The sequence below is a fragment of the Meles meles genome, chromosome 2, assembly GCF_922984935.1.
Source record: "Meles meles chromosome 2, mMelMel3.1 paternal haplotype, whole genome shotgun sequence".
In the NCBI taxonomy this organism is placed as follows: Eukaryota; Metazoa; Chordata; class Mammalia; order Carnivora; family Mustelidae; genus Meles; species Meles meles.
In genome coordinates, this window is record NC_060067.1 from 208,297,629 (window position 1) to 208,316,603 (window position 18,975).

Sequence of the window (18,975 nt, forward strand, 5' to 3'; positions counted from 1 at the left end):
TATACATGCTCTGCCCTCGATGTTCTCATCTGTAAAATGGGACGGCAGCTATGCCCACCCCATGTGGTTGGCAAAAGGCTTAGACAGTGAATGTGAGAAGCGCTGGGGGCAGTGCCTGATTCATAAACCACGGGACTTGCTGTTTTATTACTATCATTATTAATTTGGGGCTTATCTCAATAATCTTTTCACCTTTTGAAGCCCGAATTTCATGGGGTTGCAGTAATTTGATTATTCTAATTGATAGTTTCTTTTGGACTGAGTAAAATATAAAGCACTGGGCTGTATTTTCCATGTGACGCCTTAAAGGGATAATGTAGGTGGGTGACAAGGCAGAGCCAAGCCATCAGGCTGGGGTTCTCCCGGTGCTGCCAGGAAGCCCTGCTTAGTGAATCCCCAGAGGTGCATGTGGACAAAAGCACAACGTTGCAGGGCTTGTGTGACTTTTCCAACATCAACTTCTAAGCCATCAGCTTGTTTTTAAAGGCAATATATATATGTATGTATATATATATATATATATATATATATATATATATATATATATATGGTTAATGGTGACTCAACACACTGGCACACGTCAGGATATTGCACCAGGAAAAGAAGACACAGACTGTTCTGAGCTCTGCCAGAGAAGAGACGTGTGGTCACTGACATTTCAGCTACTCTTTCTGTGCCTCAGTTTCTTTCTACAAAAACACAAGGAACGATTTGGTGGTGTGCATTTATTCCCAAATATAAAGCAATCAATAGGGGGCCCCTGGGTGGCTCAGTGGGTTAAGCCTCTGCCTTCGGCTCAGGTCATGATCTCAGTGTTCTGGGATCGAGCCCCGCATTGGGCTCTCTGCTCAGCAGGGAGCCTGCTTCCTCCTCTCTCTCTGCCTGCCTCTCTGCCTACTTGTGATCTCTGTCTGTCACATAAATAAATAAAGTTTTTGAAAAAAATAAAGCAATAATATAGGCACATTTCATTTTAAATACAGATTCATCAAGTTCAAAATTTAAATGTTCTAATTTTTCTATCATGGCAAGAAAAAAAGAACATATTGAAAAATCCACTTTAAAACACGGATCCTATGCACATGGTCTCTTTCCCTCTCTTTTATCCATGCATGTATGCATCCAAACCCCAGGTCCCTTCCTTGTCTGGGGTCCTGACCTCATATCCCCAAGTTAGTAATTGATGAGCTGAACAAATAAATATTAGAAGCTTTTAGTCCTCACTGGAAAGATTTAACTCATTTTAAAAAATAGGCATTCTGTTTGATTTTGCTCTTTTCTTCAGAACTTTGTTGTTTCTTTAAACACACTGTGTTCTCCAATGTTCCCAGAGATAAAAGCATTTGCACACACCAAAAAGTGCACTTATTTCTCAGGTAAATGACCAGGCTTCGCAAAATCTCTCTCTGTGCAAAACATAGCCCCTCGGGATAGAATCATGGAACCCACCACACATTGGCATCTGTCTGCATTTGGGATTATGATGATGACCTTCAGAAGATCATCACTGTTAGAGCCTAATCTTTTCTCATAATCCCACCATTGCTTTTATCTCGTGTGGAAATCACTTTGCAAACTTCATCAGAAGTAACGAGTCATGGGGGAGTTGGTTCACCATAAGAGTAAGTTCTCCCTCCCTCCCTGTCATCAGCTACATAAGTCAGAGCCATAAATGAAGGCTTGGATCCGCACAGATAAATGGTTCTGTTTACACACAAGGAGACACTGGAAGGCCCCCAATACTGCTGGCTTCTCCCGGGAAGTTATAGTCTGATGCGATTTCCTCCCCGGGCACGGCATGTGGAGGAGAACAGCTCCACTCGGTCTTCTGCCCAATGGACAGGAGTGTTCAAATGAACCCCAGGCGGAGAATGGTCCCTCATGTTGCCCGACAGTTGTGCTCCATCCACACCAACTCAGAGTCCAAATATACTGCTCAGGTTTTCCGGAAAAGTTTCCCATGTGGTTTGTGTTCCTGAAGACACAGGACAGCCCTGAGTACCTGAGTACCGCCCCCCCCCCCACCAGGTGGAGGTCCCCTTCCGTGGGAATCCCCTTGGCTTCCTGCCCACCATCTAGGTGATGTGATCACGAGGATGGTAGGGATGGCGGTGAGGGTGATGAGGACGTCTGACTGTGGGAGGTCTTGAGGTTGTCTCTCCGCCATCTAGGTGACGTGATCACGAGGACGGTAGGGATGGCGTGAGGGTGATGAGGACGTCTGACTGTGGGAGGTCTTGGGTTTGTTGCTGTTGGGGTTGTGTTTGCTGCAAGTGTCTCCTGCGCTGCCTTTATTTTTTGTGCTTCTTGAGTACTGTCTTTCCAACATGAGAAATTACAAATTGTAATATTACCCACTCAGTCTTCTCCTTCAGGATCACACAGAATACTGACTAGTAATTGTCGATGATGTTGATAGTTTCAGAATACGACCATGGACTGAGGCTGCTTGAGAACAACTCTAGTCTGATTCCCCCCACAAAGCCCTAGCAGAGAGGAGAGAGCTGAGAGCTGGCAGGTGCCGGCAGGGGCCAGAGTCACTGGTCAGAGCCTGAGCCCAGAGGGTCAGCACGGTGCTCTGGCCTGGACACACGGGACAGGAAATCGGCCTTCGCCGTGCATCACACCTACCTGAAACCCGGCTCTGCAGGTCCCGTAGTTGCACACTGGGTGTGCCCCACTCTCGTCGGAGCCTCCCTTCCCGGGATAGGGAATACAGGGGGTGACGACGAGCAAAGTTGCTGACTTTCCCTCCCGTCTTTCCCAGCACATCCTGCATCACCCACCGAGCCCAGGGGGGATGAGCCAGCCTTGTGCAAGCACCAAGTGGAGGAGGGAAACAAATCGTCAATATCAGAAAAGGACATAAAGGAATGTAATAGAGACTGAAATAAAATTAACAGGTTATGGAAGTATTTCTTCAGGTTAAGAATTACGCCTGTGAGGGAACGTGCTACAGTAGCATTTCATCACGTAAGAGGTGTGCCAGTGCCTGTCACCAGAGCAAGTCCCCGGCAGGTCCTGGAGGACGGGTGGCCGCCTGACCAAGGCCCGGCCGAGATGCCTGCAGGCTGCCCCAGTGCGCAGAGCCAGGGTTGGTTTGCTGGTTTGGAATTCCATGCTGCTTCTAATGTTAGAAATACAGACAGAAAATTGAAAATCCCCTATTTGACCTATCGCTTCCTAGGACCTGCTGGCTGTCGGGTAGCTGCTAGCTGAATAGTCAAGGCAAACACAACGCACACTGATGGTAATGCCTTCAGTTTTGTGATGCAGCACAAACCATAAACCAGAGTCCAAACCCTTGCTGAGAGCTCACCTCTGCCTGTCCACGGCTGCCTCTCCACCCGCTTTTTCTCTTGCCAAATTCAGTTTTCATCATGTATGGTCTAAGGTATTCAACCTCCGAATTTTTGCTCAAACTTCCTCCTGGAGGAACTTGCCTCTTCTATCCATGCCCGTTTAAGTGTGTCCCTCCCTAATACCTCATTCAAAGTCTGGCCCCCGCTTTGCACTTAGTGCCCCCCCCATCTCTTCAGCACTTAACCTGACAACCGGCTCAGCTTCAGTCCTGTGGACAGTTATGTAGCCCTTGGCTAAGGGTCAGAATCTCTGGAAATACAGACGAGGCAAAGATTGTGGTACATGCTCTTGAAAGAGGGAATCTTTTATGGCATCATCCCCTTGAAGGAGGAAAAAGAGAGAGCACTGGTTGGAGAAAGCCATGGTCATCCCAACCAGAGCTCTGCAGAGAACAATGCTGTCAGGGTGTGCCAGGCAGGGACCCAGCTCCGCAGTGAGGAGTCCAACCAGAAGCCCACCTTATTACCTCCTTCCTCCGATCACTGCTGATGCACCCTACCTCAGCTCTGTTCTCCGGAGTCAGACAGTAGGAAGGGGGTGAGGGCACATGAGCATCTCTCATGGGAGAGGCAGGAAGGAGATTGGACAGAGGGAGAAGGTGAACTTAAGCCAGATGTAGGCCGGCATCTCAGTGGGCATCTGTGGAGATGTTCCTGCCATCTCCTCGCCCACCCGGGCCAAGATGGCGGCTGGGATGCTCACACCGTGCCCAGTCCCATATGCTAGCTGCTCTGGAATAGCCGGACTTGGGACAGAACAAATCTTAGAGATGAGCCCAACACTGAAGAAGCTGAGAGCTGGGGTCTTTCTACTGAGCACAGTCCTCCACCAGGGCCGCCAGGGTTGCTTTGGAAAGGGGATCTGGGCAGCCAATCTTCATGTACGAGGCATGCTTGGATAGCATTTCTCACACTTAAATGTGTCTTAGTTTAATTACGTTCTCTGAGGAAAGCAAAAGACAAAAGACATCTGTCTTTTTGTCTCAAGACAACTTAATGCAGCAGACAGCATGTAACAAAGTCTATAGGTGGGGTTGGTGTTTGCCATGTGCATAGTATGTACTGGGAGGCTTTTATATCATGACCTCATTTAATCCTCGTGCAATCCTAGCTAGTAGGTGGTATTATCCCCCCAGTATCCCAGGTGAGGATGGGAATCCCAAGGTTTTGCATGGCAAGGTCCTATGTCTTAATAATGAAGCCATGGGGTGTTGAGGTGGTTTTGAGTTGGAGTGAGTCCGACTTCAGAGTTCTTAACTGCTATGTTGCACGTGTCTCTTCCACATATAACTCTTCTTGTTTTCATTGTATGAATGAGTGGAATATAGAAAAGATGTGGTTTGGGCGCTTGGGTGGCTCAGTTGGTTAAGCGACTGCCTTCAGCTCAGGTCATGATCCCAGAGTCCTGGTATCGATTCCCACATCAGGCTCCCTGCTCCACGGGGAGTCTACTCCCTCTGACCTTCTCCCCTCTCATGCTCTCTCTCACTGTCTCTCTCTCAAATAAATAAATAAAATCTTAAAAAAAAAAAAGAAAAGATGCGGTTTTTAATGCAAAATTGATGGTGATATAAGACTAAAGTGAATGTCCCGGAATTATAATCCTGTCACTATGGTCTAAGATTTTTCCACATCCCCATATGTATCTTCGAGTCTCTCCAAATTGAGCATATGTGGAAACATGGAGACAGAGTTCAGATTGAACGTATGATAATGATCTAAAATATGACGTCTGGGACCTTGGGAGTGTGAAATATTGGAGTCAAATATAATGAGCCTTATGTTGAGAAGAAACATATCTTTTCTGTATTAAAGATCTTCTAATGACTACCCAGTGACAAATCACTCAGACCGAAAGATACTTCACTTTGAATTACGCCAACCACCTCAAGTAAATAAGGAAAAAGTTGACATACCTCACTATAAATCCAGCAAGAGCGTATGCTTTCATTATATATGGTGAAAATATGTGAAAGGGAACAGCAGATATATTTCCATATGAGTCAGTCACTCAGACAAAATATTTACCCAACTTCTGCAGAGAAATTACTTAGCCAAGACAAAGTTGCTCACTTTCAGAGGCAGAAAGGACTTTTGAAAGTTGAGGCTTAATTATTGAAACCACAGAAGCAATTACAAGTGAGATATGCTTTTATTTTTTAAGTAAGGCTGTATTACTTTGTTAGATTTTATTTAAAGTGCTTTTATAGAATTTTTTCTTACTTAAAAATTGAACATTCAAAAGTAGAGTTAATATGTTGAATTCCATATGCCCATTATTTAGATTAAATAGTTATCAACATATGCCAAATTTTACTTCATTTGCAACTCTAGCCATTTTTGCCTCCCCCTCTCCCATAGATTACTCCCTGGAGTGAATTTCAAACATTATATAATTTCATCTACATGAAATTCACTAGGCATGTCTAAAATATAAAAATCTTATTAAAGACAAACACAGAAATATAATTCTATTTAAATATAACTATATTTCCTTATTATCATTAAATATCCAATTGATTTTCCAATATCTCTATTGTATCATAATTTTCTAAGGGTGGACTTACTTCTGTCTAGGGCAAAATCAGATAAATGCTTCATAACCATTGATATTTCTCTTTTAATGTATAAGTCAGTTACTCTCTTGGCACTTTAATTTCAGAAACTATCTTTTAGTCTAGACTTGTAGATTGGATTCCATTGGTGCTGTTGATCTACTTCTCCATCCTCATTTCCTCTAAAATGTTAGCTAAGTCTGAAAGCCTGATGAATTCCATTATTTTGGCATGAATACTTCATAGGTGGTGGGACCTCAGAGTTCTCGTGCTATCTGGTTGTCCTATTTTGAGTTTTATCAGTCATTTATATTACCTAGATCCCTTATTTCAAAAAGCGTTATAAAAGAGTAATATTCCAATTTATAGTTTCTTTTAAAAAATTTCTCAGCTGAAATTTCTCTGGAGAAACTCCTTCCCATCTTTAGCAGGTTAAACCCTGCCCCCCACCAAAATGTGAGCCCACGTCTTGACCCCTGGAAACTGTGAATGTCACTTTATTGGGGAAAAAAGATCTTGAAAATGAGATTAGGTTAAAGATCTTGAGATGACACCATCTTGGGTTATCCGAGTGAAACATACATCCGATGACAAGTGACTTTCTAAGAGGCACACAGAGGAAACTCAGAGGGAGAAGTGGGGAAGGGCCACAGGAACAGAGGCAGAGGCCGTCGTGGCTGTTGGCTGAGGGCTGCCTGCAGCCACCGGGAGCTGGAAGGGGCAAGGAAGGATCTTCTGCCTCTCTCTTCAGAGAACACACTCAGCCAACAGACACCTTGGTTTTGAACTTCTGCCCTCTGAACTATGAGACGATACATTGGTGTCATTTTAAGAAACCTAGTTTGTGACCCATTGTTAACAGCAGCCCTGGGATACTAATCCCATCATTTGGTTAAACTGAGCCTGCCTATGTATCAGGAAATTATGATAAATATTTGATGTTTTTCTATGTACTATTTAAGGAATAATAGATATGATAAAATAGGGCGCCTGGGTGGCTCAGTCAGTTAAGCATCTGCCTTCATCTCAGGTCATGATTCCAGGGTCCTGGGCTTGAGTCTCCCATTGGGCTTACTGTTCCACAGGGAGTCTGCTTCTCCCTCTGCCTTTGCCTCTTTCTCTCTCTCTCTTTCTCATGAATAATCAAATAAATCTTTAAAAGGAAAAAAAGGAAGAATAATTAAGATTCCTACTGATATCCAGAGGAAATAAATCACGGTCTTCCTTCCTTTCGTTTTTTGGGAGAATGAACATAAGCCTATGATTTAAACATATTTAATGTGTGTCAGTATTTTGATGTTATGATCAATCCTTATTGTTTCTCCAGTGCTCCCTTCTGTAATAACTGTGAGTCCCAGATAGTGTCCTCTTGACTCTTTTTGATGAGTCTGTGGTTCTTTGATAGCTTCCTTCCCTCCTGATAAGATGTTCTAGACTCATGCACTTCCTCTCCCAAATGTGGAATCAGCTATTTCTCCCCCAATATGTCTGAATATGTCTGGGTATTTAATGAATTATAAAATAACATAGCATATCTTTTTGGGAGTCCAATAATAATTTCACTGATGTCAACTTCGTGAGACTAAACCAATCTGTTAATTTTAAATGAAGTCATTTTAACCAACTAATGTGCCCAAAATCTATGCATAGCCCCTCTTTATGCTCACCCTATTCTTGAATTCACCTTGTCCTCACTGTGGGATAAGATGAAGTGCTCAGCTGTTGGGTGAGGGAGGGGATTCCACTTGTGAATTTGTAATAAAGATGAGAGTTGAGCATCATAGCAGATGGCAGTAGAGGGAGCGTAAGGATGATTGTGTTGACAAATCAGCATCATAAACAAAAGAGAGGAGAACACTGTCAGTCTTTGAAGTCAGACAAACTGAAATAAGACTGTATTAGAATGACAGTAATGGGAACAACAGGAGGCTATAAAAGAACAAAGGAAGTTGTGAATGTAACAACACGAGAATTAGACAGAGCAGCCACACCAACACACACCCATCTCTAAAGTGAACTAACCACGAGTCATGATTTTTTTTTATTATTAACTAAACTACAGAGTTCCCCCAATTCTTCTTTTTCCATTCATGTCCTTTTCCGCCCAGAACCATCTGGGATACCATATTACATATTAACCCCAGTCTTCATGCCTCCTTGATGTTCTCCAGAAGGAGGTTCTTGGTTCCTCCTCGTACATCATGCTCTTGAGAGTTTTGAGGAGTACTGACTGGTTGGGTATTTTGTAGAATCCCTCAATTTTGGGTTTGCCTAATGTTTTTTTCATGATTAGACTGAAATTACTGTTGTTGTTTTTTTTTAATTTTTTGAAAGAATTCCATAGACATGAAACGCCCTTGTCATCCCGTCACATCTGGATGTGGGAGAGTCACATGTAGCTCCTCTGACATTGACCTTTGCTGTTGGTCACATGGTGTCTGCCCACTGCTTGCTCATGACTGCTCCTGGCAGGCTGCCCACCCTTGTGGACAGAGGCAGTATCCACACGATAAATATTTTGAATTATTCAGTGAGGCAGATTTTACCTTTTCCTTCCCATGTATTGATATATTTTAATCGTGTGAATTCATGTCTATTTAGTTTCTATCTTAGGCTTTAATAGGATATGATGTTACTGTTATTGTGCAAATGGTTCCATCCTTTGTCACCAGGAGGTCTCTTGGGTTGGCTCCTGGGTCCCTTTGACACATGTCCTCCGCACTTCTGTTTCTGGAGCACCCATGCCTGTTCTGATCCCGCAAGATGCTCCGTGTTTATCTCTCATTTTCCCCACACTAGTGCCTTTCTCCAAGAGGCCTGGCTCCCTCTCTGGCATTAGGCACCAGCATCCAGGTCATGGTCCTTCTTCCAGGCCTGTCTTGCCTTAGGTCAGTCTATGTATCCGAAGCGGCACGCATTCCATCTCATGCATACACACAGACCTACACTTATAGAGACGTATGTAATTTGTTTTCGTTTTTTTAACGATTTTATTTATTTGACAGTGAGAGAGGGAACACAAGCAGGGAGAGTGGGAGAGGGAGAAGCAGGTTTCCCACTGAGCAGGGAGCCCAACGTGGGGCTCAATCCCAAGATCCTGGGATCATGACCTGAACCAAAGGCAGACCCTTAATGTCCAAGCCACCCAGGCCCCGAGACGTACATAATTTGTGACACATAACATATATTCTCATGTATATATTCCCCGTGTACACACACACACACACACACACCCCTGGAACTGTTTCTGCCTCCGTCCAGCCCCCTGTGTGTGTCTGCCGAGCAGGACTTCAGACCAATGACTCTGACTGCTCTGGGACCTCAGGGTCGAGCTTTGCCTCTTCGCCACCTCTCTGTGACCTCCCTCTCTGGCAGCGGTGACAAACCTGGCTCCATCCTCCACGTTTTTGCTAAATCCCCGGAAATCGATAAAGAGGTAATGACTTTTTAAAAAATGTGTGCGTGCTGATTACATTATATTTTATTTAAGGATTATTAGTTTACTTGTATTTTACAGGAATCCTCTTGAATCAATCTGGATAATTATACTTTTCTAGAATACTGACTACCTTATGTATATTCTCCCATTTATTTACGAACTGATATGTTATATATGTGTGTAAACAGAAATTGCAAAGGCAATCGTGTATAAAATGTAATTATTTGGATTCAGTAACATATCTAATACCTAAATAAACTCATAATTCAATCACCCATTCACCTGTCCCTGCCTGGAGTTTTATAGTACCAGGGGCAAAATTAGCATAGAATTAGCAGCTAAAACAATGCCTGCTTATTAACTCATAGCCTTCAAGCTCAGAAGCCTCAGAAGACTTCTGCGTGGAGAGTGCCACAGCCCAGCTCAAGTTAGAGCCTGGCTGAGCCCTCACCTGGGATCTGTGGCGAAGGATCCCTGTCCTTGCTCCTTCAGACTGAAGGAAAAAGCAGTTCTTCTGCCTGTGGGTCTGAGGTCGCCATTCCTTGCTGGCTGCCAGCTGGGTCTCTCTGGGCTCCCAGGGGCAGCCCAACTTCCTTATCACAGGCTCCCTCCATCATCAACCCAAAGGGCAAATTGAGTGTCCCAAACACCTCGAGTCTTTCTCCCTTTACTTCCCTCCATCAGTTTGAGAATATGTCCTATTTATAAAGGATTCCCTGAATAGATCGGGACCACTTGAGTAATCTCCATTCATTAGGGGCAACTAATTCAGGCCTCTGGTCACGTCTGCAAAATCCCTTCATACGTGTACTTGGAATGAAGTCTGACTGATAAATGGAAGGCAGGATTCCTTGAAAAATGGAGAGTGATAGAAAACAAGGACAGAGACAGAGTATTTTTATGGTGTTTTGTGATATTTCTGTTTCTTCTTTAAACAGGCTGGTTTTCCAAATTTCAAGGAGTAGATATAAAAAAAAGGGAAATCTTCTCTAATCGTTTTTGAGATAATTATAATCTTGGTAGCAAAATTGGACAGGCAAAAAAAAACAGTAAAGGAAATTATAGTCAATTTCGGTTAAGGATGTATGCTTGAATAGAGTATATGTGATGTCAATACAATAGTGGTGTGAAAACACACTATGACAAGTAGGGTTTATATCAAGGATGCAGGAATGATTCAACATCAGAGGACCTGTCAACATAATTCACTACATAATTTATTGAGACATAATAGCCATATGATCATTTCTCTAAAAGCAAAATAGCATTCAATAATAACGTGTAGGTAGTCATGACAAAAAAAAATCAGACTAAGAATATGCAAATGAACCTTTTCAACCTGGTAGAGGAAATCAACAAAAATATTAAATTTAGGAAGGAACCAGGAGGTCACTGTCACCATACCGCCTCAGCATGGAATGAGAAGTCCTTATTAGTGCATTGTAGGGAGTGGGGAAGGGCTTAAAGAGTAACAAGGAAAGGGCAATGTTACTATTATTTGCAAAAAGATACAATTGCATATACAGTAAGAATAAGAAAATCTCCGTATCGGAAGATTTGTATTCCTGTTCTGCTGGTAGGTGATGGTCAGCAGACCTGCAGATGTGCATTTCCTGTGGATGTATATGCTTCTTGTTTTCTTTTACATGGTACATGTTCATTCACTGTAACCTATAATCAGGAGAAAGCTATACTACCAGTTTTAGCTGGAAATAATATATCCGAGGAACTATAAGTGTTGCTCATAGCTCTGAAAACTGAGGAATATTTCCAAAATCTGGAACCATAATTGTGCCAATGGGCATGTGCAACCACACGTAGAGAAAGGAACCACAAGGACCCTACTGAAGAGAGTCACTTACCGGGGGCAACGTCTTTATAAGATCCTACAAATTAAATCAGAATGAAAATACAGTGTCATGAACAAAAGAGTTATTTATGGAGGCATCATGTGACGAGGTTGAGGTGTCTGTGGAGAGTCCAGGACAAGACTCAGATCTGAGCAGGTGGAGACGAGAAGTGTGCATGTCTGTCCGACTGGGAACCAGAGGGTTCACAAAGCCGTCATCCCCACCGGGACCCACCCGATGGAGGTAGGACCTCACCACTGTGAGAAGGTGAGAGTGGCGTCTGGTACCTGGAAATGACTTCCTGGACAAGGTGGTACCATCCCATTTGGGATGGAAATGACTTGCTGGACAAAGTGGTACCATCCCATTTGGGATGACAAAGGAAATGTCCTTCTGGAAGAGTTTACTTTGATGGTGGTAATTTGGTTCCTTGTCACAAACACTGCTTGCACCTTGATTATTCAATAAGAGTACATTAAGTGAAGACACAGCATTTCACACCAACGATAACAAAATTGAAAATACCACAGGAAAAAAAGAAAGAGTCGATATTAGCAATGCAGTAATGAAAGTTCAGAAATAAATCAGACGGTGCTAGGACCTTTATGGAGAAAATTCTAAAAATATATTCTAAAGATGTATAAATCAATATTAATAAATGAGAGGTTCAAAACCAGTATGATAGACTTTCTAACACAATTGTTACATTAAATCAATCCAAATCCAATTTATGATGGGAGAGTTATGGACTTGGAGGAGTTTCTTCTAAAATACATACAGAAATCTGAAGAACCAAATGGAGCCGGGCGGTTTCATAGCAGCAGGACACGTGCGGGAAGGTAGACTTACCAGGGGCCGAGAGTCGTATTTAACCGTAAGCAACTGAAACAGAAGAGCGGACACAGCCGCTTGGGCTCACTCCTCCCTCTTCTACTTAACAGCTCTTGGACCGCTAGCTGTTGGGCCACAGTTGTCAACTGCCCAGGCCTCAGTTTCCCATCTACACCAGGGATTTCAGCCTGCTACAGCCTAGAGCACTGGGAGCTAGAGTGGGGAGGCACAGAGCTGGGACTTGTCACTGACTTCATTACCTGTATATAGTTTGGTCAAATCACTTAAGCTCCATAAGCCTCGGTTCCCTTTTCAAACTGAATAACAATGCCATCATTAATCTGTTCACTTTTTCCCAGTTTTATTGAGAAATAATTGACCTCCATCCCTGTATATGGTTAAGATGTATAAAGCAAGAAGGTAGGTTTCCATGTGTTATGAAATGATCACCACACAAACTTTAGCAGCATCCATAAGCTCATAGAAATACAATAAAGAGAAGAGGAAAAAAATTTCTCCTTGGGATGAGAGCGCTAAGGATCTGCTCTCTTATTTCCTTTCCTACGTACCCCCACCGGTGGCAGCTTCTGCCGTCTCGTCCTGTTCCGGCCCCCAGGACTTTGTCTTACAGCTGGAGGTCTGTGTGTTTTGACCACCTTCCTGCATTTCCCTCTGATAACCACAAATCTCCTGTCTTCTTCTGTGAGTTTGTTGAGGTTTTTTTCTTTCCTTTTTTTAAAAGATTTTATTTATTTGACAGACAGAGATCACAGGTAGGCAGAGAGAGAGGGGGAGGGGGAGAAGCAGGCTTCTCTCTGCACAGAGAGCCTGATGCGGGACTCGATCCCAGGACTCTGGGATCATGACCTGAGCCGAAGGCAGCAGCTTAACCCACTGAGCCACCCAGGCGCCCCTCTTTCCTTTTTTTTTTTTTTTAAATTAGATTCCATATACAAATGAGGTTTTGCAGTATTTGATTTTGTCTGACTTATTTCACTTAGCATAATGTTTTTTAAATGTTTTATTTATCTATTTAACAGAGGGAGAGAGAGAGAGAGAGCTCAAGCAGGGAGAGTAGGAGAGGGAAAGCAGGCTTCCCACTGAGCAGGGAGCCTCATGCGGGACTCGACCCCAGGATCCCAGGGATCATGACCAGAGCCGAAGGCAGACACCTAATCTTCTAAGCCATCCAAGCACCCTGATGCCTTTTTTTTAAAATGACAAAAATAAAAGGACTAAACACAGTCTGTGGAATTTGAATTCTCAAAAGGGGTTTTCTTTTTTTCCTCTTGTTTTTTCTCCCATAAAATGATATTAAGAACCCAAGTATGGTCAGGCTGGATGTGCCGTGAATTAGGAAGTATTGAGCTCTCATCTTCTCTTCCAGAACGTTCCCTGTTGCTGGCTTGTGCACCATGCTCAGCTCCCAGTTTTGATGTATTCTCCAGGTGTCTCTCACAAGGGCCGTCCCATCACACGGAAATACCCTGTTAGACTGTTCACACTGTAACAAAAGCAGAAGAATGGCCGAAGTCTACCCCAGACTTCAGTAACACTGGTATAAGCTTCCGATAAAACATCTGTGAATCTATGCAGAAGCCCAGACAAAGTGAGGTACACACAGCCACCGAACTGGACAACAAAATGGGCTGTTTTGCCATCCTGCGTAGCACCGGTGTTATGCCGGGAAGGGGGCAATGGTTTCAGACTGTGACCGACTTGGCTGAGTAGGCTGTTCCCTGGACGACACGGGAGCACCATTTAGATTTGAGAATTTATTATAGGAACTTTCTGGCAGTTGCAGGAAGGTGTGTCGAGGCGGGGCGCACAGGCAGCATGTTACCGTCACACAGACAGACACAGGGAATGTCAGCACATGGGAGATCCGGCCACACCCCTCCTGTGACGTCACATGATTACAGACCTTTGGGGTTTCACCAGCTACATCCTGAGCCCCTGGGTACCATCGTTTGGTTCGCTTTCAGAAATGCTTCCTCAGGAATTCACAATTAACACTTAGCGCCACAGTCACTTTCTGCGAGGATGAACTGGTGAAAAGTTGAGGAAGGGAGGGTGGACGGCTTTCTCCCCATCCAAACCCTGAGGCTGATGAAGGCAGGAGTGAGGATGGAGAGCAAGGAGACAGATGTGCAGAAAGTTACCCAGTCTTCGGATTGCCGGGTGTACAGGTCTCCTGTTCGAGATCTGTGTCTGACCGGGTTGTCACAGCAGTTACATGTCTTTAAGTGGCGTCTCCTTGTCCGTCTGTGTTCTGTGATGGGGACACGGTTGGCAAAGACTTCACTTCCTTCCTTCGCTCCCTGCACCCTGCCCTCTCCACCTGCCCCCCACCCTGACTCTCAGCCTGGGGTCACTGGGAGGGATCTGTGTTTTGAAGGCAAAGATGGTTGTTGGGGAACCAAGAGCAAGACCTGCGAGAAAGGGCGAATTCCACCTTACGAGTGACTGAGGGACTCCAACAGGTGCGAGGGACCCAAACGGCAGGGAGGGGGCAGGAGAGGACAAGAGGAGGCCAGTGGGAATCTGTTTTCAGGGGAAACAGTACAGTAGGAGAAGAGCCGAGATGGGAGGGACAGATGTGAGAAGAGTCAGGAACTTCTCAGGTGTTCCTGATGAACCAGCTCTTGGCGGCCGCTTCCTCCCTTTCACCAACAGAAACTAAATCGGCACTTGTGTTCAGTGTCAACCCTCTCGGGCAGAGAAGGCAGAACAGAGGGAACCCAGGATGGTGCTCCTCTGGGAAGAAGACTGTCAGCTGTGGCCCAAGCTCCAGGGTGGGGGTCAGTTCTGTGGGAAAACAGCTTCCCCTCAGTGGGGTCTGCAGGTCCCTGATGAAGAGACCGTCTCGAGGGGCTCGAGGACTTTTCCAGTGTAACCTGTGCGTGTTTAAGGTGCGGATGAAGCCACAGGAAACAGACATGCTACAAACGCTCCTGGTGGTGGAGGGAGGTCTGTGACCAAGTCCGGTTCAAGGCCAGGGCTGGGGGAGGGGGGACAAGTGGTGGAGGATGGGGAGGGAGGAGGGAGCAGGAGAGCCCAGGGAAGATCCCTCCTCCCAGGCCTTCAGCTGACCTTTGCGTTTCTCCTATGTCAGCTGTTGGGAAACATAATCCTCATGCCAGACAGGCCTAATTAGGATGGCCCGTTCTGCTCTCCTAATAACAAAACCTAACATCTAACGACAAAGCTTAATTAACACATAGTTCTTATGATTTCCTAAACATCCCCTTTCTGTGGTTTACATATATTAACTCATAAATCTTTATATCCATCTTTCTAAAATGCACTGCATTCATTCATTTCACAAACGGGAATGGAAGCCGCAAACAGGTAGAATCATGAGAGGCTAAAAACGTACAACTTATATGGGAGGAAAGACGTGGAAAAGCTCATGAAGTAACATCTGCTTTAGCGGCCACCATTATTGCTTTAGAAGGGGAAATTAATTTGGCGTTCACATGGGGCCATGCGTCCAGGCTCCAGAGAATCTGCATGAACATAGTTCCAGATGGAAACAAGCAGAGTTCCCCCCATAGAAAATTGTGACTGACCAATCAGAGGATTATACTTCAACTGAAGCGGAAGATTAGGAAAAGTTCTTACTGATTGGGGCCAGACGGGTCATTGGACGAAGAAGTATTCAATCTCACGGCGTAATGGTTTGGTGCATTTGTCATGGGTAAACCCTCGCTAGCGGGGAAATGCAAGACTGTGCAGAATGAGGTGACAGGTGACCAACGTACTCAAGATTCATGCTTTCAAACTGCACATGATGACCCATCATGAGTTTTGAAATTAATTTAGTGACTTGTGACTCTCATTCTAAGGTATAACTTGGACTAGGCTAGATCAGAATAGATCAGAGTACAGAGCACACCCTGCTCTTGCCTTCATTGCCAGAGCCCGTGTGCCCCGTCTCCTCTGCACCTGTCTCCCACTCCCCGCCCCATTTTCAGAGAAACGAGGGCAAGAGGACACCTTCTGCCTTCCCGTTCTTCTCCAGATGCTTCCACGTCAGCTTTCAAGTTCCATGTCCACATTTCCACTCTCCAAGTACCAGGCAACACAAGGAACATATCAGAAGAATGGAAAAACGGGAGTCATCCAGGAGCCACTCAGGAATGAACAGCAGGGAGGGCTTTTCCTGTAGCTGGGAGGACAGTTTCTTTTTATATACATACGTCTCAGGTCCCGTTGCATGAACTTAGTATATAATTTAACTCTGTCTCATACTAATAACATTGTTGCTTCCCTTTACAGTGAAATTAGATACATAAACATAGCATTCGGTGCATCTTCCGTGCATCAGAAGAGGATTATGCTGGGAAAGACACTGTCAGAATGAGCAGTCCAAAGACAGACAACAAACCTCAGTCTCGTCGTGGACATCTGGTCCTGTTACTCCTTGGTACTGAGAGATCTTTCTATCCAGTATTGACAAGGGGCAAGATATACATCCCAGGGGGTGTTCAACAGAGAAAAATCCCAGTGACTTCTCATGGTGCCTCTTTAGTTTCTTTGGCAAACACATACGGGCTGAGGAGCCCATGCTATCTGTCAGGCTCTGCTCTAGGTGTGGAGTTACATAAATTACCTTATTAGACTTCTCCAACAAGCCTGGGAGGTAGGCACGACCCTTAATCCCATTCTACAGGTGGGCCAAGTTGAGGGATTTGACCAAGGACACAGAGCGAGCAAGTGGCCGAGCCAGCATTGCAACTGGTCCCCTGGCTAGAGATTCCCCATGGGAGACACCTAACTCTGCCTCTCTCACAGCTTTTGGAAAGAAGCCACGGGAATGTGATATGTCAGCTTCTGCGGTCAGGGAGCCCATACTGCAGACTTACCCAGGGTTAGCAGGTCTTCTGCACACCGCGTTCTGCGTCAAATGCAGGATAAGCTGAAGGTGCGTCCTTTCCTCATAACAAGACAGAAGGTAATTAAGTGGCATGCTTTCAGGGTCCCCTTCCGTGCTGCCCTGGGACACACTGACCTTAGTGAATCCCCTTGACGATGCTTTTCACCACAGGCCTCCCCCTCGAGGTGGGGTGGTGCCCTCCCAGCCCCTCAGGACTCAGAGTGGACCCAGCCCTCAGCAGCTCTCACTGTAACTGACACATCTATTCAGTAAGGCTGGAAGTTACTGGTTTTTTATACAATGTTATTTCCAAATAGTATTTTTAAGAAAGTTGCGACACAGTCTTTGTGCATTTTGGTCTTTGCTTCCCAATCATCCGACATTATCCTGCAACAGATAGATTTGCCATGATAAGCTCATTTAAAAAAGCCACACCACTGTTTCTACGTTAGGGAGTCTTTTCTCTTAAAACTCCACCGTCAGCCCACGCTGAGATGCTCAAAATGGCACGCGTCTTAGTCACAGGGGATGTTATTTGTTAAAACTACATAACTTTAGTTATACTTTCCATCCATTTAGGGAAAAATGTAGAATGCAATTTGCCTACTTTTATGCAAAACCGTAGTTATGGGAGAGAGTTATTTACAGATTCCGTGGCATTATTCACTACTTTCCACAGAGTCGGAATTCTTTACTCTGTTCACAGCCATCGCTTTAAAGTTTTAAGGCATAGTGCCTCGATGATAGATTGTATTTTTGGTACCTGCATGTCTACTTTATATGCTGCTTGTGGTAACTGTAATAAGAAGTAATTAACTCAGAAAATCTTCTCTAATTCCATTGGAGAATGTGGGTCTTTTCGAAGTTTTTAACAAGCATCCAACATTTCTAATCTATAGCAAAGGGTTCGTGAAAGAGCTCCTCCTCCTTCTAGTTCCTGAGTTGGAATATCAGCAAAAGACTTTTCTGCTTACCTTATTCAAATCAAACCAACCGCTTGGTCCAGAGCTAGCTGTGTGTGGTTCCTTGAGTCTGGAGAGCTGAGATGTGTGGTAAGGGGCCTGTGACCAGATTTGACCAAATTCTCTTAGGGTTTGGTGATGGCAGCAGAACCACACTGTTAGGGTTGCTGCCTGATGCACAGAACAAATCACTGAACTCTTGGGTTAGTGTGACTGTCACTATTGTGTTACAATAGAATTACCGTGAGTTTCCATATCTCCCCCAACTCTGGGTCAGTCTGCAGACACTAAATTTTGAACACTAAACTGACTGGAGGGGTGAAATGAAAGATTCCTATGATGTGCTTTGGAATGTCAAAGTGTCTTTTAATTATGTACCATCTTCCACTAAGTGCAAGTGTAAAGTATTTCTTAAAAGTATGAATATTTTGGCAAGTTAATGTGAGTGGAATATTTGAGCCTAATATGTCAAGAAAAAACAATTTTAGCCAAGTTTAACATCTTTGGCAAATAACGGATGGTAAAATCACAATTCCAGCCTTAAGTGGCAAATATGACATTTTTATTATCAATTGTGATTTATATAAGGTGGATTAATTACAATTTTATGCTTCAGTATCTTAGGTCACAAAACATGTATATTTTGCTAAATATTATAGGTCTCTATACTCGATGTTAGGCACAGCTTTTTTTTCCATTTTATTTTATTTTATTTCTTTTCAGTGTACCAGGATTCTTTGTTTATGCACCACACCCAGTGCTCCATGCAATACGTGCCCTCCTGAATACCCACCACCAGGCTCCCCCAACCTCCCACCCCCTCCCCTCCAAAACTCTCACTTTGTTTCTGAGTCCATAGTCTCTCATGGTTCGTCTCCCCCTCCTATTTCCCCCAACTCACTTCTCTCCATCTCCCCATGTCCTCCATGTTATTTGTTATGCTCCACAAATAAGTGAGACCATATGATAATTGACTCTCTCTGCTTGACTTATTTCACTCAGCATAATCTCTTCCAGTCCCGTCCATGTTGCTACAAAAGTTGGTATTCATCCTTTCTGATGGAGGCATAATACTCCATCGTGTATATGGACCACAT